The 26937-nt window shown below is 58.5% G+C and overlaps 1 protein-coding gene across 3 annotated transcripts in view; it reads right to left on the bottom strand.

Annotated features, from left to right (window-relative positions):
• The window catches only part of PDE10A (phosphodiesterase 10A), a 217319-nt gene extending 190605 nt beyond the window's left edge, over nt 1–26714 (bottom strand). The window contains exon 1 of one of the 3 annotated variants that reach the window (XM_070417351.1): nt 26073–26714. The gene's annotated coding sequence lies outside the window, so the exon portion shown is untranslated. Of the gene's footprint in view, nt 1–24299; nt 24479–24803; nt 24877–26072 lie in introns of those variants that run through there. The other 2 variants (XM_070417352.1, XM_070417353.1) reach the window with 2 other exon arrangements.
• Nucleotides 26715–26937: the final 223 nt, after the last annotated feature.

Below are 26937 nucleotides of genomic sequence, written 5' to 3'. Positions count from 1 at the left end.
GGTGTGGCTCCTTCCAGGAGGACCCGGCCCCCTTGGGAGTTGGTTACAAAATCACCTCGCCACCTCCTCGGAGTAAAAATAGCATCCCCGCTGCTGACGCAGCCGGTTGCCCAGCAACCTGGCTGCCCCTCTTTTCTGTTTGAATCTCCGGCTGCACTCATCTCTCATCGGCCCTTTGGGTCACTCGTCAGGGCGGCCTGACACGTCCCTGGTAGTGCTAACGGACGTAATGTCACCTCGGCGGAGCCGGGCCCTCCTGCCCCAGGAGGCCGCGGAGGGCGGAGGCCGCGGAGGGTGGAGGCTGTGGCCGCGGAGGTTTCCAGAGACCGGGTCCTCCCAGTGGTCACTCCGAGTAAAGGCATCGGCCAGGGGCATAAGCTGCCTCTCTCGTGCCCACGCGCACCTCACTGGACAAGGCCAGGCGTTCCTCGCTTGCTCCCGCCCTACGCCCACCCCATTCTGAACACCTGCCCCCCTACCCTTGATTTTTGCTTTATTTCTTCTTAGCACTTATCACTGTTGGTTTATTTTATTTTATTTTATTTTTTATTGATTTCAGAGAGGAAGGGAAAGGGAGAGGGACTTAGAAAATCAGTGATGAGAGAGAATCATGGATGGGCTGCCTCCTGCACACCCCACACTGGGGATCGAGCCCGCAACTCGGGCCTGTGCCCTGACCTCCTGGTTCAGAGGTCGACGCTCACCCACTGAGCCACATGAGCCGGGCGTTACTGCTGGTTTCAATGTACCGTCCTGGTCCTTCTCTCCTCCCCACTACACTGAGCCGGCGGCATGGCGCCCTGGTTTCCTCTCCGCTGTGTTCCTGGAGCCGGGGATCGCGTCTGGCCTGAACTAGATGCTCATAAATAACCACGTTGGCTGGAGGGTGCGACGTGAGGGGTAGAACTACCCCTGGAGGGAGGGAGCCACCCAGCGGGGTCGGGGCTCAGGAAGGGCCACGGCTGAAGAGTGGAGACAACACGTACCCGCGGAGACGCAGGCGGTCGGGGTGCCCGGGCGGACGGCAGCCTGTGCTCTCGCCCCCGACGCTCACTGGCGAGCAGATGGCAGCTTTTCTTTGCTCATCAGAGTCAAACTGCATCTCAGTAAATTGCTGACAACGTTGCTGCGTACAGAGCCTCCTGCGGGAAGACGCCAGGCAGCCAGAACAGAGGGGGCGCCGGCTCACAGCCACGGTGCCAGGGCACACGCTGTATCTGAACGTCTCCTTTAATGACCTCTTGGGGGTGTTGGGTTTGTTTGTGGAAGTCTATTTGGTCCTGCAAAGAGAATGAAGCTTGGGTCCTGGTGAGATGAGTTTACTTTCTCCATTTCCTGTTCCCGTCTATCAGAAGGTCCTACAACGATCGGAGTTAAAAATTGAAAAAAAAAAAAAAAAAAAACATTTTTCCAAACCATGTGGACAAAAGCTAAAGTCCATGGAGAGGGTCATGCCTTACAAAGCCGAACGGGGTTGGGCACCCGGGTTCCAGCGGCTGCTCAGGCCCGTGCTGGTGTCTACCCTGGGCCTCGATGTGTCATCGGAAAGCGGGGAGCCTGGTCCCCACGGCACAGGGCTGTTGAAGGGCAGGAACCAGTGCGATCAGAGCAGCTGGGACCGGGTGGAGGGCTGGCTCCCGGCTATGCTTCCTCAGTCACTAAAACACACAGCAGCCTCGCTCATCGTGATGTCTTTAAAGGATTTGTAAGAGCCATGATGTTTTCACCCGGCCGGCGCGGCTCAGTGGTTGAGCGTCGACCTATGAACCAGGAGGTCACAGTTCCATTCCCAGTCAGGGCACACACCTGGGTTGCGGGCTCCACCCCCAGTGTGGGGTGTGCAGGAGGCAGCCGATCCATGATTCTCTCTCATCATTGGTGTTTCTCTCTCTCTCCCTCTCCTTTACTCTCTGAAATCAATAAAAATATATATACATATATTTTTAAAGAATCATGTTTTCAAAAACTCTTTCTTATAACTTTTCAAAACCCAAAACATAACATGAGCCTTAAACCTCTCCTTCCTAGAAACCGCGCTCCTTATTGCGGCGAGGCCACATGTAAATGGAGACATTAACACGCATTTCTTCCCTGAACGCGCTCAGAGCGAACGGTTCCAGCGCCGCTCCCACTGCCTTCGCCGTCCACGATAGAAGCCCTTCTGTTTGCCACAAGGACGTAGGAACCTCGGCACCCCATAAACAATGACCTCGTTCTATGAATGAGAACCCGAACCCCCCTCCGGCTGCACCAGCGAGGCGGGCGCGGTCTCCCGGCCAAGCCAGTGCCCTTCATCCCACTGCGCTGGGCAGCTGCTGACCCAACCGTGAGAGACTCCGGCCTCGGAGGTTCTTCCACGAGGCTCGCCCACCCGAGTCCCACAGGGACCGCTGTCCACAGGCATCTCACCGCCCCCCACGTCTGCAGCCTGGAGGAGGGAGCCCCCATGTGTGGGAAGGTCTCGTGAGGAGGGTGAAGGCAAAGGATGGAGAGCCCCCTCCCCGGTGCCTTAGCGGAGGGTCTCTCTCTGGGAGGGTCTCCCCTGAGCGTCCCCACGGCTCACCCTGGATCACCCCGTGGGCACCAGCGTGTCTGTGCGGACACACAGTCGACCCTCAGCGCTCACAGGCCCCAGGTGTGTGATGTCACCTCTGCACTGAGATGTATCTGTGACCAATGCAGCCCTCCCGGGCCTGTGCCCATCCGCTCCTTTCTCCACGCCCAGCGAGGAGGGGGTCGCGGTCTCCCTGCTGAGGGAGACGAGGCAGCATCTGCCTCTGGTTCCAGTCCTCACACCATCAGTGTGACCGTGTGTGGCCTCTCTAGTGCCGCATCTTCCCCGGGTTTGTGCTCTTTAGAATGTGCGCTGCTCACGGCTCCCCGGTCTCCGGCGAAGTGCCGTCCAGGGCGTGGTGGAGACACTGCGTCCGGTCAGCCTCGCTCAGGCTCCAGTTACAGAGCAGCTGGCCGGTGCTCAGTGGGGACCAGCAGCACAGACACTGAGCAGGTGTCTCCAAACAGAAACACTCACAGAGCAAAGTGACTCGTTGATCATTGGATGGCAACGCGGGACCGGAAGCTGGCAGGAACCTAACCCTGTGTTTCCCCCGAGAGCACGGGCTCAGGGCTCACCAATCGGTGTTTGGGGGTGGCTTCCTGAAGCATAGCTGCCGGGGTGATGAGAAGTGACTACATAGGGAGGTGTGTGTGCGCACACGTGTGCATGTATGAACATGGAAACATGCCTGGGAGGGTATCCACACGCATACGCACACGGGGGTGGGCAGAAGCAGGTGTGCAGTTAGGAGCAGGGAAACCATGTGTTGTACTCCTATGTCTGCTAGTGGTTGTATTATTGATTATTGGCTTGAACCTACTGTTGCCCCCGCCCGTGTGCCCGCGCCCGTGTCTGCATGCATGCCAGTAAACACGCATGGGGCTCGACGGCCGGTGCCTGGGTCCTTGTTTCTCAACAGGAGACCGCAGTGATTCTATGACCTCTCAGGAGACAGGACGTGGAAACCTAAAGGCCGGACGGCATCTGTGCAGAAACTCGCCGGTGCCCCACTCAGGAGGCCACCCTGGCGGGTGGTGGGCCATGGACCTGCCCCAGCCCAGCTTACAGGGGGCGGGCCTCTCCCGTGGCCACGCCCCTCCACCCGAGAGGGCTCCTCTTGGCTGCAGATGGCAGCACTTTCCCAAACGTCAATCATCTAAACATGTGAGGGCCACACATCGCTCTTGTCCAAAGAGTTCACAGTAACAAACTTCAGACCTAACTGCTCCCAACAACCCTCCCCCTGGGCACACCCTGTGGGTTCGCAGAACCAGCGAGAAAGGAGCTTTTCCCATGTCAGCGATCCGAGGAGTGTTACCACCGAGCTGAGGTTCCCATAGCAACGCGTCCCATCGCCTGGGCGACAGCGATCTTATGATGTCACCGATGAGCTAAACTAACTTAGAAAGCGGAGGGGGGGCCATTGCCTCCTCGCACCCCCCCCGCCCCTCCCTCCCCTACCCCCCCCCCCCCCCCCCCCCCCGCAGCATCGCCTCGCTGCCGGCCAGCCTCAGGGGGCGGAGGTGCCCAGGGCGGCCTCCCCGTGTCTTCTCCCTCCCCGGGGCTGCGCACTCAGCAGGCCCCTCTGGATCTCAGGGACTCCCAGCTGCGGTGCTCGCACAGCGAAGGGGCAGCACCTGGGGGGACAGGGGACTCGGAAAGTGTCCTGACACCGTCCCCAGCGCAGCCAGAGCCGCTCTGGGACCTGCTGGTGGCCGCATGACCAGTCCACGGCCAGTCTGCTCTCCTCAAACCAACCCCGGAGGACACACGCACCCAGCGTCATTCTGTCCGCGTTTCCGTAAGTGCCCGAGCCCCGGGGAGAGCACCGCGGGCCCGGAGTCGGAGGGGTCCCGTGAGCGGGCAGCTAGGGGACTTGAGAGCCTTCGCAGCTCCCGCCTCCCAGCTGCACGCCCAGGAGCCTCTGACAGGCTGGCTGGTCATCGTCTGCAATTCCTCATTCCGGGCACATTCTAAGGCGGCCACGGTCTCAGGCAGCCCTGGGGTTGAAGCTCACTCCACCTGGAAAAGGCCTCGGACACGAGGGCATTCCCAAAGACACCCATGGCCCCTCGGCCCCTCGGCCCAGACCCGGCCGTTCATCGCCACGTGAGCCCCGCGGCCCAGGGGTCAGCTTTGGCATGAGGTGGCGTGTGAGCGTTGCCATGGGAACCTTCGCCTGGGGGTGTGCCACGATCCCACGTGAAATCCTGTTTAGAATGTTGTCAGGGACTGTCGGACTGACGCCAGCCCCTAATCTGCAATCTGTCGGCCCAAACGTGTTTCTGCAAAATCTGCCCGTGAGTGAGGTCGCGGTAAGACGCTCCTGGGCTCGGGCCACGCCGTGACCTAGATCCACGGTGTGTCCCGCCGGCTCGGTCCTGCGGGGCTCCTGACCGGCCTCCCGGGGAGGGGCCACCGCCTTGCCTTCTCATCGTCCCTCCTAAGTGCCCCCTTCCCCCACACACACACACACACAGGACGTCCTCTGACCTCGCCCACCCCACACTCCACCAAGGGAAGAATGTTGTAGCCCCACCACCCGTCCCTGCGAGAGAACAGGGCACCGGGGACCGCCGATGTTGCCAGGCAGAAGCGGCAGAAACGTGTGAACGCGATGGCCTCTCTGCGCACAGACCTCTCTGCGAGGCTGGATCAGACGGCGGCGTCTTCTCTTTTCAGATAAGCTTTGTCTTCAGAGCCTGTCAGGTTCTCCACTAACTCGATGGGGAAACAGCTCTCAAACGCGCCCAGCCCCGCCATACAGTGCCTTCCTGTCACCAGGAGGCTTGCAACTCTCCATCCTCAAAACCTAATCGGCATCTCAGGCGTAAAAGGGGGCCGTGCCTCGGCTCATTCTGTTCAGAGCATCCCTCGGCAGCACCTGCTAAGCTAGGAGCTGAGCTTCCAGGTCCTTGATCCTGAAACGGGTGTAAACCCCATCGCCGGCCTGCAGGAGGCGCCAGGGACCCTTCCCACAAGAACTGCTTCGCCGCCTGCAGTGCCAGGAGGTTTACGGGCTGTGGTAGAGCTGCCTGGTAGACGCTCCGCTTTTGCGCTGAACCGCTTCCATCTGAAGACAGACTTACACACTCTGTGCCTAGAGAGCAGCATGAAGCCTGTGTCTTCCGTTGCAACCAGCGCGGCCCTGCCCTCCGACCCCAGGCCATGCCACCTGGAGCGGCTCCCTCCTGAGCGACGCCGTCTCTCCCCTCGTCCCCGTGGAGGCGCTCGCAGCCATGTGGCGCGGAGAACACAGCCTCCCACCCAGCGAGCCTCAGACTTCCACCCGGTCCGGCCAGAGCCACGTCCACGGCAGACACTTCCCACCCCGTCCGGCCAGAGCCACGTCCACGGCAGACAGGCACGCTCCCAGGGTCCTCGCCGACTTCCTGGGTCCCCGCGGAGACCTTCGCACCCAGAGCCTCTGAAAATAACCCCTCTCCCCACTTAGCATCCGGAGGACTGAACGCTCTCACTTCCTTGTGCGGCCGAGAAAGGCCGTGGGGCTTCCTCCGCTTCCCAGCGACGGAGGCAAACTCCCCGGAAGGACCCCAGGTCCTGCCCAGGGGAGCAGCCAGGACTCCCCGACCAGGAAGGCATCCCCTGGACACACTGAAGGCCCCGCACACGGGGCAGCTCCGCGGCTCCGAGCCCCGCTGCCAGCAACGGGCGGCCGGCGGCATCCCCGCCGGGCAGGCTGAGGCCACGGGACGACAGTATTTACTGTCCTGGAAAGACAGCCCTCAGAGAGTCAGTCTTCCTTAAAGGCAGTTTATGGACAGTCACTACAAGGAAACTTATTTCGGAAACAGTGCAAATGCATAAAGGACCACCTGCAGGAGGTTCGGAGAACAGATGGGAGTTGGTCTGGGGGTAGATCTCACGAAGCGTGGTCTCGCGTGGGCCTTTCACGTGGGCCTTCCCACGGACACCGGTGGGCCTTCCCCTGACTCAGAAGGGGGATCCCAAAGGCGGTGCCTGGGAGTCGTCCTCTGTTTTAATTGTTGGCAGATGACAGGTGTCTCCCTTTCTCCCCGCCTTAAGCCCCTCCGCCAGCCTCTACCCACCCCACCAGGCCTTCGCCACCCCATCATCCGTGTCCGTGGGCTATGCATGTAAGTATGTAAGTTCTTCGGGGAATCATTCTTATTTGCACTCTGGGCAGACTCACTGAGACTAAAATGGGGCTCAAGGAACTCCATGGAGCCCCCGAGAGGAGCACAGAACCTTCCGGAAGCCCCTCTGCAGTATGTGAGTGAGCCCCCAGGCCCCGAGAGCTCAGACCCCCGCCTCACTGGCCGAGCACGGACCAGCAGACCGTTTAACCCTCGCCCGTGACTTATAGGGGGCCCCAACCGTGCTATTCTGTTGGAAGTCAAGAAGAGAAGTGTCTTAAGAACCACAACACGGAGCCCAGGGGGCAAAGGACACGGACGGGCGGACGGTCTCCCAGGTCAGACCCAGAAGTGGCCCTCAATCCACCGGCCAGCCATCGAGGGGCACGGCTCCCCCCGTGGGAGCCGGAAGTGCCTGGCATCCTGCCCTTGGCTGGACGGACGTGGTCCCGGCAGAGCCCTGCCTGGGCCGCTCTGACCTCACACTCGGTTCCTTGTTCAGGTCCCAGGAAAACTGTCATCTCCGCTCAGAGGCCAAAGAACGACCCATTGAAGACACTGTCCCCGCGGCCTCCCCTGCTCTGTGAGCTGTGAACACTCATCGCCATGGACGCTCCTCTGCATTACTTGTCCCCGTCCCTCCCGCCTCCTTCCACCTCCTAACCCGCAGCGCGTCCCGTGAAAGCTGAGACTGCGGCCTGCCCCCAAGAAAGTGTCTGCTGGTTGTAAACGCTGTCCCTCTCATCTGAATACCAACCGGGTGGGGAAACTGAGTCAGGTAGGTGGCCAGGCAGAGAGCACCTGCGGCGCCGAGGGGAGCGCGTGCCAGGAGCATCCACGAAGGCGATTGGCCCCTACCCCCCACAAGGCTCCCTAAAAGCGCGACGTGGACACCCCAGACTCACAGTGCTGTGGCCGCAGCCCCGGCCATCTGACCCCGGCTGACCCTCAGCCGTTCAACAAATGTTTACTGAGCACCTGCTTCCTGCCAGGCCCTGGGCGGGGCATTCCCAAGGGCGTGCTGGGGACTCGGAGATCTAAACGGCAGTTTCAAAACGGCGGGCCGAGCGCTGTTAGCGAAATACACTTGTATAGAGTCTCACCCCTGCCTCTCCCAGAAACATGCCCTGTCCGGGGTGCTGGCACTCGGCCTGTGGCCTGCCGCCTCTTTCACCCCACCATGGACTGTGGGTGCTGCTCCTCCACTGGAAACCCCTTTCCTTCCTCCTCACCTTTCCAAACCTGCCTCAAAGGCCACCTCCTCCAGGAAGCCTTCCCTGATTCCCCACGGACCTGGCTGTGTCTCCTTCTCTGCGCCCCCTCCCCTGACACCCATCGTTACAATATTTCTTATGCTCGTCTCCAAATATGCCTGCATCATTCTAGACTGCTGGGTTTTTTTTAAGACAGAAATGAAATCCTGCTTATCTTCTCAAGCACCTTGCGCGGTATCTGGCGCGTCGCACATGTCCACTATTTAATGAGTTTGGACATTCCTGGGATTCCAGACGGCGCAGGAGAAGGAACCGAACAGCCAGTCCATCTCTGATAGCAGCTCCCTGAAAATGCGTGCCCGTCCGCAGGAAAGAGCACAATAAAAAAACAAGGCACCACTGCCCGCTCTTACGAACACTGGCACCGGCTCGCGTGGGAGGCCGAGGCCGGAAACGCGTTTTAAATAGATGTCATTGAGGACACCCACCCAGCGGCCGCTCCCGGCTGAGGAATTGTCACGGGGCCTGGACGTCACAGAACGCACAGAAGCCCAGTGTTCATAGAGGGAAAGTACACACGAGAGAGAGGTGAGGCCGAGTCTGCTGGGGTCCAATCCCAGCGGGTCCAGGGATCCCCAAAGGTGTGGACGGAGTCGGCGAAGAATGAATGACATGGAAACTGGTTTCAGTTCATCAGCATAGTGAGGTTCTCCCTCCAGGATCTCCAGCGAAGTTCTGGTCAGGATCTCTAGCGAAGTTCTGGTTAGGAACTCCAACCAAGTTCTGGTGCCATGTTCTCTTGCTAGGTTCTCCAGCCAGGGTTCTCCAGATTCTCCAGCCAGGTTCAGTCACCAGGTTCTGTAGCAAGGTTCTCCAGCCAGGTTCTATCCAGGTTCTTTTGCCATGTTCTGTCTAGGTTCTCCAGTGAAGTTCTGTAGCCAGGTTCTGTCCAGGATCTTTTGCCATGTTCTCTGGCGAGGTTCTGGTTAGGATCTGATGAGGTTCTGATGAGGATCTGATGTTTATTGTCTTGTTACATCTGTATTTATACCAGCTGACCTTAATCCTGTCAACTTCTATCACAAAGGTTAGGGCGCTTCCCATCTCCATTCCAGGGAGCAAAGACCACGTAGCTCAAGGGTGATCGTTTGTAGTTAAAGTGATTAACTACCCGCCTGGCACTTAGTTAAGAGGTTCTATCCCCTCCTTAACTTCAGGGAAAAATCCCTACCTGGGAAAACAACCTTTCTCGGAGAGGTGACCTTGGTTAAAACACATAGTGCTAAAGGGAGCAAACATATTAAGAACAGTATGCCATATACGCCAGGTCCCTTGAAACATATGCTGTGCAGACATTTCTTCTCTGCAGCGACTGTGTCAAGCAGCAAGGATGGACCGGCTCCCGGCACGCGTCCAGAACAAGGCAGCGTGGGGAGAAATCTCGGGGTGCCTCCTGACACGGCGGTAGCAGCTCAGGACCAGGACAGCGGCTCTGAAGAGCCCACAGGGCGGCGAGGGTGGGTACCCCACAGCACGAGGGGGTGTCCAGCAGGAACGTGGGGACACAGCAAAGCTCCACGCCACAGGTTTTCCTGCCGACAGGGCACCTGCCTGCCCTGAGGAACCGCGTCCCCTCGCTGTTCAGGGCCTTCGGCCGCACCAACAGGGTGAAGGGCTCGCCTCCGCGGCTTTGCATTTGAACTTGATCTTGTGGCTGAGAAGTGTGGCTTCACCTCCCGAGCGCCTGCACCACAGCTTCTCACAACAGTGACCAGAAGTGACTGCGCGGTTCCCATCCATCTCCACGTCCCTCCCCTCCTCCAACAACTCTGCACCTGGCACATCTGGCTTTCCTGCTGGCCCCTCTGACCCAGAGAACAGGGACCCACCCACGCCATCGCTCATTTGAAAGCAGGGAGCCGGGGCTGAGCCAGGTCTCGGAAAGCAGACGGGCCTGCACACGAGACTCTCCCACCCGCTGTCCGCGATGCCCCGCCTCCCAGCCCACGCTGGGTCCCAGCCAGCAGGAGGGCCACACAATAATAATCATCCTATATAATAAAAGCCTAATATGCAAATCCACCAAATGGCGGAAGGACTGGTCGCTATGACGCGCACTGACCACCAGGGGGCAGACACTCAATGCAGGAGGAGCGCCGCTCAGCCAGAAGCCAGGCTCATGGCTGCTGAGTGCAGCACCGGGCAGCGCTAAGGACCCCTCGGGGGATGTCCAACTGCCGGCTGCGGCCCGCTCCCCGAGGGGTCCCGGACTGCGAGAGGGCACAGGCCAGGCTGAGGGACCCCCCTCCACCCCCAGTGAACGAATGTCGTGCACCAGGCCTCTAGTAATAATAACAATAATAATAATAACAATACCTTGCTTTTGGATACAACCTTCAGATGGAGAAACATCTCCCACGCGCTCCCACGCCAGGGGCCCACCTGTGAGGTACACAGCGCAGGCAGGATTATCTCCGATACATTCGAGTGGGGACATCCACGCAGGTGACCCCGTGACCCCACAGATGGCTGGATCGGGGCTAAAACAGCCCGTATGGCTGGGGGTTGTTTGTACAAATTCCAGAAGATCACTTACTTACGGGGACAACGAAGGGGTGTCCACCAGGGCTCCTTCGCCCCATGGGGCAGCGCCGGCTGTGTCTCTGCTGGTCCCTGGGGTCTCAGCGCCCCTTAGGAGCCGAGCGCACCCCAGCCTGTACCCTGCCCGGCTGCCCACAGGCCCTGGCCGCCTGTCCACTTCTCAAGATGGAAGGGTCCGGGGCACCTGCCTGAGACCTAACAAGACTTCTCTTTGCCCTTTTTTTGGCCAAACTGCAAGGTAAGACATCAGCGAACGTTCAGATTGTGTTAACTGTCGCTTTTTATGGAGCTTCTGCTAACTCGCGGAGTAACTTTCCTCCGAAGTCATTCGAACGGTGAGATTTGCACATTCTCTTAAAAGAGGCGCATTAGAATCTGTCCCACGTTGCACCCAAAATACATTCCATGTTAAAAAAAGAACCCGCCCTCCGCAGACCCTTCTGTCTGTGTGTCTCTGAATAACAGCTTCTTACAACTTATAAAAGAAATATTTATGGGCGCGTGGGCCCTTTGCTTGTCCAGACACTCACGGGCTCCCCGGTGCTCGGCACACAGTAGGACTCAATAAAAACGTGTTGAGCGAGCGAAGAGTCAACAGCGATTATTCAATGAGAGAACAGTGAGCAGGCGTTTTGGCAAACAGATAAAAGCCGGCTCCCGCGAGCGGCTGTCACTCCGCAAAGCTGGCTGTCGAGAGCAGAAATCACGATGTTAAAGCAACATCACCCAGGTTCTGTACACAGGAGGTCACTGGGCTCGCTAGCTCTGAGCCCACTGGCCTTCAATGCGTGCTCAGCGAAACGTGCTTGCTCCCTGCAGAGTCCTCCCTGCCCGTGCCTGACCCCAGGCCCTATGCACCAGCCCCTGCGTCTGAAGCCGATGGCCAATGTCACGAAGCCAGGCCTCTGCCCAGACCCCGCCCCACAGAGGGCCCAAGTCACCTCCCTCCTCGTCTCTCCCCCAAACGCACCAGAGCCAACGGCCGGGCTGTGGCACCAGAAGTCCAGACGCACTGATCCTCCCGGTGACTCCGCAGCGGGCTGGGGGCCCGGGTGCACAACGGGGCCCCTGTCAGCGACTCCAGGTGGAACACCAGGTGGGAGGAGCTCGAAACCAGACCACTGAGGACATGACCGAACAGCCGTGTCATCAAAAGCGAACTTCAGGCCTGGCCGGTGGGGCTCAGTGGACAGAGCGTCGGCCTGCGGACTAAGGGAGCCCGGGTCCAATTCCCGGCCAGGGCACAGGCCCGGGTTGCGGGCTCCATCCCCAGTGTGGGGTGTGCAGGAGGCAGCCGGTCCATGATTCTCTCTCAGCACTGCTGTTTCTATCTCTCTCTCCCTCTCCCTTCCTCTCTGAAATCAATAAAAATATACATTTTTAAAGCGAATTTCATAAAACCGTGGCATAGAATTCATTGACAGTTATGGACGCCCTGAACTAACTGTAGAACTAGGGTTAAGTCTCCCAACTCAGGTAAAGAGAACGTCCATCGCCATGACGTCCGGGCATTTCCATTAAAACGGCTGTTCTGCTCATAGTTTGCCTGTCTTATTGGAGAACCATGTTTTCTGATGGAATGAGTCCATGAAGCTGACTTTGGGCTGAGCTGTGACTAAGCCAGGAGGATTCCAGGTGAGGCCACCAGGGCCCTGGTGGTCACTGGACGGGGAGGTCTGTCCCGGCTACTAGTTCAGGTCCCCAGAGAACCTTCTGGGGACTTCTTCTTGGGGGAGGGGTGATGCTTTTCAAAACACTGGTCCCTGAACCCCTTATCAGGTGCTCACTCAACAAGCAGAGAGAGAAGTCAGAGATATTCAAGGTGTGACAACAACAAAAACACTTGGTGTGAATGACTGGTGTGTGTGTATGTGTATGTATGTGTGTATGTGTGTGTGTGTATGTGTGTGTGCATGTGTGTGCATGTGTGTATGTGTGTATGTGTGTATGTGTGTGTATGTGTGCGTATGTGTGTATTGTGCGCGTGTGTGCATGTGTATGTGTGCATGTGTGCATGTGTGTGTGTGTGTGTGTGTGTAAGAGCAGGTTGGACACAATGGGAAATGGAATTCTGGTTGGAGACTAGAAATGAAGCTTCATTTAGAGAAGGAAAACCCTCGGCACAGTGGATGCATGTGCAAGAATATTCACCACAGCGTCGCTGGGTCAGGAAACGGGAAGGAGCGTAAATGCCCGTCGATGGGGGATGAGTGAGTACAGGAGGATGTGGCACATCTGTGCCGCAGAGGATCATGCAGCCGACACAGAATCTAATCAGATATAACTGCTGACCCGCAAGATTTCTAAGAAGTACTGTTGATAAAACAAGATGTAGAAAATATCTAGAATATCCTTCTCTCATTAAACAATAGCACAAAAGCCATATATATATATGCTTTTCTCTCCAAATCCTCTTGTTCTTGAGTTCAGGTAGCAAGTTCAGATACATGAGGTTTCACATAGGGAAGGATACCTGCTATGTACATGTATGAATATTTCTATCCGTAAATCAATAAGCAGTATTATGAAACCCCACATTTTTGCATTTATAAAAATATACATATAATAAATTTCTACACACAATTTTTAAAAATAAGAAATGAAACAGGAGCATTGTTTTCATTTGTATCACTTGGCTCCTCCTGGCATTTTCACTCCTGGACAGTGGAACTTACTTCTCGAACTTAACTCGTTCCAGAAGGCTGTTCGAAAACCGAATCATTTACTCCCGTTAGAAATCATGTAAACTGAGTTAATCCATCCCAGGCCCTCAAATGATTCCCTGCTTAACCTTTCTTATATATAGTACATGCCTATTCTACTGTTTAATCTATGACAAACACGTTAAAAAGGAAAAGAAATGAAAATTTGACAAAAAGGAAAGGAAACGTTCAGTAAAAATGAAACTTTAACAAAAATTATAAACAACAACAAAAGCAAAAAAATAATAATAATAATAAACCACGAACTCTCCCGAGGTGTTAACAGCGGGAACTGACTCCCATTCCGCAGCTCGCCTTGGTCTGTCCTGAGAGGCTGACCCCACAGGTATGGGCACGAGAGGCCGTCAGGTGAGAAGCGATTGTTGCACATGGAGACGGAGAAGCGCGCCCTGCAGAAGGCACAGCGCCTGCGCTCCCGCGTTAGACGCTCGGAACACGGCAGGCACCGCAGGGTCTCATGGGAGCCCTCAGGGCAGGAGCCGGTCCTCCCGCGCCTCAGAGCCCGGCTGGCAGCCGTCTCCCTAACTCCAAGGCCCCTTTCCTGCTCCCGGGCCTCCTGACACCGGGTCCCGTGCCCTCGGCAGACAGACTGAGCCCCAGGGGAGCCGCCTGTGCACTGAGCCCTGATTGCGTGCGCCCACCTCCACCCCGAGTTCCTGGGCCCGGGCCCGGGGTCACAGGCTCCTCAGCCGAACCCGGCCTGTGCAGGGGGCATGTCAGCCTCGCACCGCGACCACGGCCGGGCCTCCAGGGTGGAGAGTCCCACACTGGCCCGTGAGCACCGCACCTACTGTGTGGCTGGGTCCCAGGCGTGTCCTCTGCCCTCAGGACAAGGCCCTGTCGGCCGCGCGGGCGTCTTTAGGCCTTTCCCTCTGTGGCCGCGGGCCTCGGAGTTGACGGATGGGGTGGACGGGGCAGGCCTGCGCACGCGTGGAACAAGGACGATTGTGTTGAAACACGTGAGTGGACACTCACCACGGGGCACACGGACGGCCTGCAGCCACTGCCAGCAACCAGCCGCGGGCAAGGCGCAGTCAGGGCGAGGCAACCACCAGCTTCCGAGTGGAGGGCAGAGCGGCTGGGACCAGCCTGCGGCTCACTCCTCGGCCGGGAGCGGGCCCTTTCCCTGCAGGAAGGCTGGCGCTCTGCGGGGCACCCCTGTTCTCACCTGCAGACCCCCCTTCCGGGTGCCCTCCCTGCAGGCCGCCCAGCGCCCCGGGAGCACCCCTTTCCCGGATCCAACACGGCAGGTCCTCCCTGGGGCTCTGATCCACCCCTCCCTCAGGCCATGGCCTGTGTTTTTAAAAGGCTGCTGCTTACTGGGAATGAACTAATGGTTTTCACTTTTCAGTAACCTGCGTACGTGATGAAATAAAAGAATAAAGCGAATTTTCTCCAAAGTTGGATGCAATCACCCATTTTCCTATGCAAAATGCAGAACTTAAATTGTTTGATTTTCATGTCTTTTCTTTTTTAAATATGTTTTTATTGATTTTTAGAGGGAGAGGGATAGAGAGATAGAAACATCGATCATCAGAATCAGCTGCCCCCTGCACGCGCCCCACTGGGGATCCAGCCTGCAACCCGGGCCTGTGCCCTGACGGGGAATCAAACCGGACCTCCTGGTTCAGAGGTCAACACTCAGCCCCTGAGCCCCGCCGGCCGGGCCACACCCTCCTCTTTCAGGCCAAACTCACTCCCCGTCCTCCCTGCAGCGGTCCGAGCCGAGGGCAGCGGTCCGAGCCGAGGGCAGCGGACGTCTCCCTCAGTGGCTGGTCTCCTCCCGCTCCAGCCGCTGTCTGCGCGCTGATGTCTGTGTCTGCGTGCGAGTTGACGCCTCACGTGTCACCGCCAGCACCGTGAGGACGGGGCACCCGGGCTTTCCCCGAAAACACCAGTCGGATACGGATACGTGCCTGCGGCTGCGACCACTGACTGCCCCCCTCAGGCTGGCCCACAAGAACGCGGTGTAAACCTCGTCTCCACCGGGGACTTGGGGCTGACATGCTACCTCGTGACCCAGAAACCCCGTCCGGAAATGAAGTCTCCCGCAGCTGATTACCATTCTGTTTTGTTCCCACCTCGACGATAATTACAAAAGATGCTAAGAACCTGCGACACATTATCCTCCGTGTCTCTGCACCTGCAGGGGCGGGAGCGCCCGTGTTCCGGAAGTTACCATCCCCTCTCCCACTCGGGGGGCGGGGGAGGGCTGCCCGCTCCCCTGCACTCGCCTGTCTGCTTCCAGCTCCAGCTCCATCGAGCCCACTGGGCCCGCCTGGGAAGGGCCGCCATCCTCATCCCGAGTGTATCCCACCCCCAAGATCGCACCAGACTCGCCGCTCTGAGCCACGGTCCTGCGTGGAGGCCGTGACCTGGTCACGGGTGATCGCGTGCGGGGGACACCCTGGGAGGGAAGCCAGCTCTCAGTGTCAGGCCCGGTGGGACCGGTTCTGAACCTCGTTGGCTCCGTCCGGCTGTTCCTCGCTATCACTGCGGCCATGAAGTTTCCGGCGCCCCCTCGTTTCAGTGTTGTCCTAGACGTGGGGAGCTCACCAGAGCCTGAAGGCAGGAGGCAGGAAACCACCTAAGTCCAGGCTCGGCCGAGCGACCGCCTGGAGATGGCACAGCCCCAAGCCCGCGCCAAGAACCGGCGCCCCAGGAGGCTCAGGCAGCCTGGCCGCTCTCTGCCCGCGGCCCCTCGCTTTGCAGTCAATCTTCATGCGTATTTCCTCAGCCACGTGGCAGGTTTACAAGAGCGGAGAGCGGCCGCAGCGCACTCCTAACCAGACGTCGGTTTTCCATCCGCTCAGGCTCTGACAGGCCAGCGGCCCCTCCCGTCCACCAGCTCTGGCTGTGAACCAGCCCCGGAGGCAGCGGTGAACCGGCCAGGAGACTCGAAACACGAGACCTCGCTAGAAACCACCACTTCCGCTTGACTGAAAGGCACCAATTAAAGGTTCGAGATTAGACTGCCGCGGGCCTCCTCTGGCTTTGGCCTTTCGTCCCTCCGTCACCACAAAAGTGCTTTGAGCCGTGGAGTCAACGGCCCTCCCCGCCTTCCAATACCCAGTGACCACACATGAATGTCCACACGTCACTGCTCCGAGGGGTGAGGGAACAAAACGTTTTCTTTGTTAGCTGTTCATTACTTTTAAAAATACATTTTTTAATTGATTTCAGAAAGTAAGGGAGAGGGAGATAGAAGCATCAATGATGAGAGAGAATCAGGGATCGGCTGCCTCCTGCATGCCCCTCACTGGGTATTGAGCCCACAACCCGGGCCTGTGCCCTGACCGGGAACCGAACCGTGACCTCCTGGTTCATAGGTCAACGCTCGACCACTGAGCCACGCCGGCCGGGCTACTTTGGCTTTTTAGTAGTGTGTCTAAAGGAGTGTGTCTGCCCGCTGTCTGGTGCCGCCTGCCAGGACACGGGCATCGGCCAGAACAGCAAAGGGCCCCTCGGCTCACGGGGAAGGTGAGGCGCTTGCCGGACAAGACCTGCTCAGCAGGATGTCAGCTATGGACGAACGGTCCATCCTGAAAGCGACTCCCCTAAACACGCTCACTGGACTCGTTTAAGAAGTAAATGCTGTTACCGACACCACAGCTAACACCTCAGCGGCCCGGCCCCTCGCCTGGCGCTGTGCTGGGCGCCTCACAGGAGCGACTGTGTTTCGGGCAGCTGGACTCCAGGGCCCCGGGCCACCACCCGCCAGCAGCTCCCGGTTCACAGAGGACTCGGGGCCCAGGGCTGCACTGGGACAGGAGTGACCTGCGCAAGGTCCCCCCAGCCGCCAGGGGCCACCCCCACACGGCCAGCCCCCAAGGTCCCACAACACAGAGCCCCTGCCCTTCCCCACCCCACTGAGGTCAGTGCGGGCACACACCGGCCAGGTCACCCGTCCACCACCCCACCCCGTGCCCAGAGTTCACCTGCGCAGGAGCAAAGGGACCGAGCACAGGGGACCATCTAGCAAGACACCAGCCCTGGAGACGATGGGGGCCACGCCCAGCACGGAGGTGCCTGAGCTTCCGAACCAGCCGTGAGCGTGAGCGGGCCGGGCTGGCGCGTCCCCGCCCAACAGAGGCCCCAGGTGGACCCTGTCATGTCTTCCTGCGCTCCTTCCGCTCCCTGCCCAGCCCTGTCGGGACCCAGTGCTGAGAGGCTCCCGTTGTGCTGCTAACGCAGAGCCATTTGCGGAGAACCCACTCTGTGCTCACCCTCGGAGAAGGCCTGAACGAAAGCCTGACCACCCCCACCAGGGCCTCCATCCCTCCACCCCTGGAGCCGGGCCCACGGGAACGGGGGGGGGGGGGGGGGGGGGGACAGAACCATGGGAGTGGGGGGGGGCAGAACCATGGGAGCGGGAGGGGAGGGAGGAGGAGCCGGCCTGGAGAGGTTCAGGGCTGCGGGAAAGGAGCAGGGACCGGCCCTGAGGTGCGGCTGTGTCCACGGGCGTCCACACGAGCCAGCAGAGGCCTGGGCCTCGTGGAGACGACCCCTAATCCAAAGAGATCTGTGATAACTTGTTTAACTAAATAAACTCGTTGAATTTATTAATTTATTCTTTTTTCGCCATGAGGTCATAACAACGCTGGCCTGGGGGCCTGTCCATTGTCATCAAGGCAAAGACATCTGTAAACAGGGCCTGGGCCGGGGATGGGGGGACTTTTCAACTCAGTAGGAAGTGCGTTTCCCAGTAGGAACAAGCGCACACAGCCACGAACTAACCCTGCCCTCCCTCTGGCCGCCCTTCTCCCCTCCCCTCCCCTTCCCTCCCCTCCCCTCCTCTCCTCACCTCTCCTCGCCTCTCCTCCCAATGTCTTCCTCCCAGCTGCTCCCCCTCCCACCCCCACCTCTGCTCCCCTGCCCTCTCCTCCTCCATTCTCCCCACCCTCTCCCTCCCCTTCTCCCCCATGCCATCCAGTCTTTGGAAGTATGGCTAGGATGCTCCAAAAATAGACCTCATGACTCACAGATGGGCTGCTACCCGCAACTGGGGACCATTCCAAGCCTATGCAAGGGGGTCCCTGAGGACCCCTCCGTATGTTCTGCGAGTGAAATGTGAAACGGAAGTTCACGGAAGCTAGCTGACCTTGGCTAAGGCGTGTGCTACACTAACAAAAGCTTAAAGCAGTGGTTCTCAACCTTCCTAATGCCGCGACCCTTTAATACAGTTCCCCATGTTGTGGTGACCCTCAAATTCATTGTTACAAATTGAACATCATTAAAGCATAGTGATTAATCACAAAAACAATAGGTAATTATAGATGTGTTTTCCGATGGTCTTAGGCGACCCCTGTGAAAGGGTGGTTCGACCCCCAAAGGGGTCTCGACCCACAGGTTGAGAACCGCTGGCGTAAAGTCTTTAGAAAGAACCCTCTGAAGACACAGCCAGCACGCAGTCCCTGGCAGGCAGCGTGAGGATGTGTGTGGGGACGGGTGGCCTGGCAGACAGACAGGTGGCAGCATCAGGAGCGGAGACCCCTCCACGGCTGGGCGAGGATAGGCCTTTCGGTGGAACAGCCAGGTAAGGGTGGACTGGCCGGGCATGCTGGTGCCATTCATAAATATGGCGACACGGTCACAGTGCGTCTTCTTGGACATCTGGGCAACTCCCGTCCACAACATGACCGAATTCCTTACCAGAACTTAAGCGTCCCTTTTTTAACATGTTAAGCACCCAGCCTGTTTGGTCTTCCGGACGGAAAGTACAGTGTCAGCCACCGGTGACTGACATGGGGCTTAACGTGTTAAAATATATATGTTTTTATTGATCTGAGAGAGAGAGGAAGGGAGGATAGAGAGGTGGAAACATCATCAATCGGCTGCCTCCTGCACGCCCCCTACTGGGGATTGAGCCCCCAACCTGGGCATGTGCCCTGACCCAGAATTGAACCAGCGACCTCTTGATTCATGGGTCTATGGATGCTCCACCCCCGAGCCACGGCGGCCGGGCAGAACTGAAGCATTCTTGCTCATGACCTACCCACCCTGTAAACCCGCCATTGGAGTGAAAAATGTTTACCCTTATTCTTTCCATCAGCAACAAAACACTTGAATCGGTCTCCTAAAGTATTCAACGACTCTTAAAGAACGCGGCAAGCGTCTACAGTAATTGAAGCAGGACTTTCCCACGACACAGAGGGACTATCAGCAGTAATTAGTACGGAGATTACCACGCATACAGTTTTGACAAGTGATAACTCGCTACTCTAAGGGCTGCAAGAATGTGTAAGAAACGAGCCTTTCTAGAATCTTCCGGTCCAGTGGGAGGAGAGGGACCCAGACGGTATTGGAATGGTCCTCGTGCCCAGGGAACATGTGAGACACCAGCCAGGGGTCAGAACTCAGGGGGAAGGTCCTGCCGGAGGAGGCGCCGTGGCTTCGTGGAGAAGGAGGAGCCAGGAATTCCCGAGGGCCCCGAGGATGCGGGAGGAAGAGCCTCAGAGAGAGACCAGCCTCGGGGAGACCAGGCGTTCTGGGGAGAGGGACCTGCCTAAGCTCTCATCAAACGTGGACATCAGCTGCCCAGCGGTGTGACTCAGGGGTTGAGGGTTGACCTATGAACCATGGTTCGATTTCCAGCCAGGGCACACGCCTGGTTTGCAGGCTTGGACCCAGATAGGGAGTGCACAGAAGGCAGCGAATCAGTGATTCTCAGCATTGATGTTTCTGTCTCTCTCCCTCTCCCTGCCTCTCTGAAATTAAAATAAAAATATTAACAATAAAAACGCTTACTGTTTAAAAAAAACAAAAATACAGCAAGCCTCAGTGGATCAGGGTGCCGGGCGCCTGTGGGGAGCAGGGGGGGAGCACAGTTGGGCTCTGACTTCATGTCGCTGTTTGCAGTGGACGAAGCATCGGCACATCCATCACCTCATTCGCATCTCCTTCAGGGTCCCAGTGCCGAAAAGAAGGGCTGTGCTGAATTCTACCAGCGAGTGAAAGAAGCAGGCATTTCCTTATCAGAGAGGGAGCGGGAAGGGGCCTCCTGGCTCCGGGAGGCCCACGGGGACGGGAAGGAGCAGGGGTGGCCACTGCGCTCGGGGCCCAGTCTGCCCTCCTACTTCCTTCCAGAGACCCCCTCCCTCATCTGCACGGAGGAGAAATTCTATCTCGGGGCATCTGGGGCCAGGCTAGCAGGCACATGTGTTGTTATTTCCCCCTCTCTGCTCTCAGATGGGAAGCCTCTGACCTGGAGCTGCTGTGAGTAGCCATGGCCGCTGAGCAGGGATCTGATTGGATAGATTTGAACCAGTGACCGCCAAGCAGGGAACTGATTGGACAGAATTAAACCAGTGACCACCAAGCAGGGATCTGATTGGGCAGAATTGAACCAGTGACCGCCGAGCAGGGATCTGATTGGGCAGAATTGAACCAGTGACCGCCGAGCAGGGATCTGATTGGGCAGAATTGAACCAGTGACCGCCGAGCAGGGATCTGATTGGGCAGAATTGAACCAGTGACCGCCGAGCAGGGATCTGATTGGGCAGAATGGAACCAGTGACTGCTGAGCAGGGATCTGATTGGGCAGAGCACAGGGAGCCTGTGGAGCCTGGAACACCCTATTTCTTCACCTGGGTGTGCACATGTGTTAGCATTCACTACACCGTCCACCTACGATTTACCTACAATGTTCACCAAGAGGGTGAACTTTCTGGAAATGTTACAGCTCAATTAAAAAGAAAGATATTGGCATGCAAGCGAGATCGAAATGTATACAGTTATGAGCTGGCTTTTATTATGGATTCTGGTGTCCGACCTTTTACGTTTGTAGGCAGAGATTTCGCCCTGGCGTAGCGGTGTGTTCTCGGGACACGTTGCGACTTCTCTTTCCCACAGAGAAGCCTGGCAGGTGTTCCCGTGACCAGCTGACCAAGCTCCACCTCACTCAGGAGGGCCCCCTGGCGTCCTGTGCCTTCTCGCGGGGCGTGCTGAGAGGACTCGGTTGTGTCCTGGTCCCCACTGCTTCCCATAAACCTCATCTCTAAGGAGAACCCGATGAATCCAAATTGGGAATTTCCTAATGTCACAATAAGCAGTTGGTATCATTTTACATCTAAAAAATCATCTTAAAAGAAATGAGAGTTAAAATTAGAATGCGCCCAGCCAGGTGTGGCTCAGCAGTTGAGCATTGACCTATGAACCAAGAGGTCACCAGTTCAATTCCTGGTCAGGGCACATGCCCGGGTTGCAGGCTCAATCCCCAGTAGGGGCTGTGCAGGAAGCAGCCAATCAATGATTCTCTATCATCATTGATGTTTCTAAGTACTTCTTGCTTCCTCTCTGAAATCAATAAAAATATATATTTTTAAAAAACTAGAAGACAAAACGATATAGAACAGTTAGGAGTAGGGGAAGGGAGGGTGGAGATGAATTTCAGAAAACCTACAGGGCCGAGAGGATGGGTTCTAACTAGAGTGGAACTGTGGGGAAACGGGTTCAATGTGATGTTTCGGTGCAGAGTAACTAATGAAATATCTTGTGATTAAACCAAAGTTTCTAAGTAGATGATGATTCTCTTGATCAGGTTTAACATCAGTAACTATAATTCTTCATTGTTTTCATCAGAGGCTCTTCCCACACTGTCCTCCACACACACCCATCACCTTCACAGCTACCTCGCATTGTAACACAGTCACATCTCCGTGCAAAGCCACGCAGAAAAGAAGAAGCAAAACAGAAACTGTCTGGCATCGTCCATGTTTCCACACCAAACGGCCCTACGTTGTAAGGACAACATCTTATAAGTTTGACATTTTATGCAAATATCTTCCATCAGTGCAGTTCTGGACACGCATAGGACACAGAGCCAGCGGGAGCCCACAAGAGGACCACGCTCAGACCATGATTTTACACACGCGTGTGCACACACACACACACACACATGTCAAATAACTTCAAAGGACATCCAAGGAAATGTTCAGCCAAATCTGGGACAGTCCGCGTCATTTCCCTCGTACCCAGCTCAGCTAAGCGAAACAGGAGGAGCCACCATGTCAGGGAGAACCCAGAACCATCCATGTGCGCCACCCACGCGTGTTCACACGGCCCTTTAGGAGTCACCTCCACGCCCAGGAGGAACCTCCAGAAGAGAAACGATTAACAAGACAGGAGCCGTCACAACACCGTGACCAGGAAGTGCCGCACGTGAACACCTACCGCGTGACTGGCTGCAGGTGAGGGCAGAAAAGCACCTTGCGTTTTGTCCTTGGGCCCGAAGTTCCCACCACAGTCGCCCGGGCGCCTGCGAGCTTCCCAGCGATTGAAGGCGTTAGGCCGAGCCAGCCTGCTGACGGTCATTAACGTCAATGACCACCATGAAGACTTACCCTCCAACTGCCCTAATGGAACACATGCTAGGATGCACGTTCGATGGTTGAAATGAACAAACGCCTTCCGAGTTTGGGGAACGCGGGAGAAGCCCCTCTGATGCCCAGGTCAGCAGCAGACGACGAAAGGCCTTCCTCGGCTCCCAGGTGCACGCGGTCAAGTTTGGTTGAGGTGCCCCGAGGAGAATCAATAGCACCGAGGGGGGGGGAGCGGGGGGGGCCCTGTTCCAAGGGGTGTGAGGCGCCTTCACATTTCTGGGCACGTGCCCAGCCACCTGTCACGCAAACGCAGGTTTCCACCTGAACTCGGCCTCTCCCAGCGCCAGCGAGCGCACAGCCAGACGCCCCACACCACACAGAGACCTGTCTGCGCCACCTTAGGCGGGCGCCACGCCACCACCCAGAGACACGGCCACATAACGTGGTCATTGAGGGTCCACACTCGGTGGTTCTGGTTACCCATTCACAGCCATTACTGAGCCGCGTGCTCATCTGCCAAACACGAAGGCTGCAGGCAAGTCGCCGGATTCTTTGACTCCGAAACAAGACCCATCTGCACAAGAAGCCACGGCAAAACCGTGACCATCTGAGTAACATGGAGAGAGGGACCCACTGGCGCCGACCCCGACTTGCAGAACGTTTCCGCGGGTCTGGCTCCCGGGGGCGCGGCGATGGCCAGCTGCTGGTCGGACAGGACCTCCTGACCACAGCTCTGACATTTCCAATACCACGCATTTCCGCGAAAAAGGACGAGAAATGTTTGTTAAGGTGCGATTTTCATAACCGGCAGCCACGCATCCATTAATTATTCAAACGGCATCACGCGTACCTGGGTTTTTGTTTACCGTGACGATGATGTCACTTCCCATGGACGCCACGGGTTGCTTCACCCCGAGAGCGTGGCATGTGCCTCGAGAGTATCCTCAGGTCACAGCCAAGAGCTGGGCACGGAGCTGACAAATGGTCAGACGCTCCTGGCGAGGCCGCTTCATTCTCCCCAGGATGGAAAAACACCAACCGCTCGGATCAAGTCATTTGCAATATTTGAATTTCTTACCAAATGCCAATTTCCCAGGAAAATCCTTGTAAGAAAGGCACTGACTTTGGCTCTGAGATCACAGCTGATCCCAGCCGAGCCCCGGGCGTCACTGCGCGGAGCCAGCAGCAGCAGGCTGGCCTCCTCCGGGCAGCCCCGAGGGTGGGCCAGGGCTGGCCGGACCTGAGCCTCCGGGTACACACGGCCCTGCCCAGGGTCCGAGTGGGCAGCAGACTCACGTGCAGGGAGCACTCCCAGGACTCTGTGTTTCTTATGACGTCACAGGAGCAGGGCCATGGACTCCATTTTGGAGACACACACCCATGTCTCCGGGTGCCCTGCTCAGACCACACCTGCCACCGGCCCACAGAGCCCACAGCTCCCTTCTGCGGGGGAGGCCTCCCCCTGCCTGGCGCCAGGTCAGGCCCGCACCTCCTCTCCTGCCTCCCGAGCTCCACCAGCACCAAACCTTCGCCTCTGAACCACAGCCCAGGAAAAGCCTGCCTGCTCCTCTGGGCCTCTGTTCCCCAAACCCAGAAAGCTTCCAGCAGAATCAACGGTGCCTGCCTGGGCCTCCTTCCTGTGGAGTCAGATACCAGGCACCACTCCTGTTTCCACAGGAAATTCCCCACTTCACTTTGTCCCTGGCTTCATCCGATGCCGCGGAGTGCCCACGGCTCCCCCATCCCTCCCTGCAGCCCAGCCTCACCTCCAACATCAGGGCCACGCACAGGCAAGCTTCTCCATGATGCAGCCGCGAGCAGCCTGGGGCTGGAGCAGCCTCCCTCCCTGCTGCCCCTCACCGGCCACACACACCAGGGGGACGGCTCCGCGCCCCACCCTCCAGACAGGTGTCCTGCACACAGACCAGTGCAGGCTGCCCACACCCCTGCCCACGACGACCAGCTGTCAGACCCCCCGGCGCCCACCTCCTGCCTCCTCCCCGCCCCACCCCACCCACCCCACCTTCGCTTCCTCCCCACCGTGCTTCCAGTGCCCCCAAATGTGGGTCTCCCGCCCCAGCCTCATCGGCTCGCCCCCGCCCCACCCCCCATTTCCTGAAGACACATGTAAAACCCCATTCGTGGGAAGAAAGTCCACCCAAGTTGCCTGGCCATGGGGAGCTGTGATGGAGGGGGACAGGGACGGGAGCATTCCTGCAGAGGCCCTGACTCCCAGCGCCCCTGCCCTCCTCTCCGCCCCCTCCCCCTACCTGGCTCCTGGCTGCCGCTTCCCCCAGACCAGGCGGCGGGCTCCTCCTCTGGGAGCTGGGACTCTGCACCGCCTCCACCCTCCAGGGCTTTGCGCTTCTTCGACATCTCTGCCCAGGGCTGGGCTTGGGGGTGGGGGGGTCCTTCCCCACCCCCAGCCCTCCCCCGTGGAGGGGAGCGTGAAGGTGGGGGGAGGGGGAGAGAGGCCAGGACAGGGGTGGGGAGGAGAGGCTGGAGGGTGGCGACTGGGAAGGGGCCTCTGCACTTGAGGGAGAGGGAGAGGCAGGAGGAGGCAGGGCCGGCGTGCAGCCTGCTCAGTGCCCGCGCCTCCGTCTAGGGGCCGCTCGCTCGCTCTCCCTCCCTCTCTCCCTCTCTCTCCGTCCTCCTTCCCCCTTTTCCTTCCACTAGAAGGGTGAGCTGAGAGGGGAAGAGAAATCAAAGCCCAGAGCCGAGAGGCTCCGTGGGCCACTCAGCAGACGGCTTTCTAATCTGGGGGGAGGGGGATGTACATCAGGACTCGGCCCTGTCTGTTGTGAGGGGGGGCAGCGTTTGTGGTGCTTGGGAGGGTGTTCAATGACTTGCCATGGAAATGGGTAGGAGGGAGGAAATAAATGCTGGAGAATGCAACCTAGCCATGCCTCTGGGTGCTGGGCAGGACCCTCCCCGGTGACATCACAGGAGCTTCTGCAAAGGGGCTGGGGAGAGGGAGGTGGGGGGACTGGGGAGAGGGAGGGGGGCGGAGGAGAGCAGCGCAGAGGTGAGGGGTGAGGATCTTGTCTCCATTCAGAACCAAGGGAAGCTGGGCTGGGAGGAGGAGGGAGCAGGGCAGCCAGCTTCTCCCGCAGCCTCAGGAGGCACCTGCCGCTCTGGCGTCACCAGCACCGGCTTCGCACCAGCTTGGCACCGAGGCTGCGTTGGCAGCCTGAGGACCCAGGTCCGGACCTGGCGCTGGAGAAATCCTGCCGGCACTCGCCCAGGCGACCCCTCAGGCGGGGGAGGTGGACTGCAGTCTCTCCCCTCCGCAGCCCTGCAGCTCCCCTGCTTAGAAACTCAGGTTCCTTCTTCCTCGTTGGGCTCAGCACCCGGCTCCAGAGCAGTCACCCCCAAACCACACAGGCGCACACGCACACGCACACTCACACTCACTCACCCCTTCTCATGGCCAAAAGGGACGGAGGGAAACCCTGGCAAGTTTCTTAAAAAGTAGGATGAAGTGGGCCCTGAGCTCCCCTGGGCTCCGGGGGTTAAAGCGCCGGTAACTCTCAACTTACCGCCCAAGTCCGCGGCGCGCGCCGGCCTCCGCTTCCTTCAAGTCGATGCATTTAAACCGGAGAAGGACCCGCCAGGCGCGGGCCGGCTCCACCGAGAACTGCGCCGACCAAGTGCCCCCGAGGCCGCCGGGCTCCCCGAAAGCTCCCGCTGCTCCCCCGCAGGCTGGGTCCCAAGGCTGCGGGCTCTGCATCTCCTCTTTCGCGCTGCTGTTCTCCGAAAGCGGGGACACCTCTGGGCGGTGGGCGGCCCCCCTCGCTCCCTCCTTTCCATCGGGGTCCCGGGACTGGCGCGCTGAGAGCTCCCGACACCCGCGAAGACGGTCCATCTCGCTGGCCCTCGCTGCGGCCGCAACTTTGGACTCGCGCACCTACAGCACCTGAGTGTGTGAGTGTGAGCACGCGTGTGTGTGCGTGTGCGTGTGCGTGAGTGTGTGTGTGCCCTTGGGTGCATGTGTGTGTGAGTGTGTGCGTGTGTGCGCGCGCGCCCGTGGGTGCATGTGTGAGTGTGTGTGTGCCCGTGGGTACATGTGTGTGTGCGTGTGCGTGTGCGTGTGCGTGTGCGCCCTGGGCAGCGGTGCGTGTGCTCCGGGCGCCCCTCTCCCTGCGGCTGGAACTTGGAGAGTTTTCCTTTAAGCCGGAGCCGCGGCCGGACACCCCCGCGCCCAACAGGAGGCGATGACGTCCGTAGCCTCGTTGCCAGACAGTCCCCGCGGCGCGCTCCGGCGGGGGGGCCTCCGACGTCAGCAGCGGACCTTTGGCGCCGCTCCCGGGAGACGGCCGCCCCCGCACCTGCAGCGCCCGCCCTGCGTGGGGGTGAATGGAACCCGAGGCGCGGGGCGGGGCCAGAGGCGCGGGGAGGGGGGAG

The sequence above is a fragment of the Myotis yumanensis genome, unplaced genomic scaffold, assembly GCF_028538775.1.
Source record: "Myotis yumanensis isolate MYYU_CA2020_CCGP unplaced genomic scaffold, mMyoYum1.0.hap1 SCAF_6, whole genome shotgun sequence".
NCBI lineage: Eukaryota > Metazoa > Chordata > Mammalia > Chiroptera > Vespertilionidae > Myotis > Myotis yumanensis.
The sequence above is the reverse complement of the archived record's forward strand: the minus strand, read 5'-3'. Positions and strand labels throughout refer to the sequence as shown.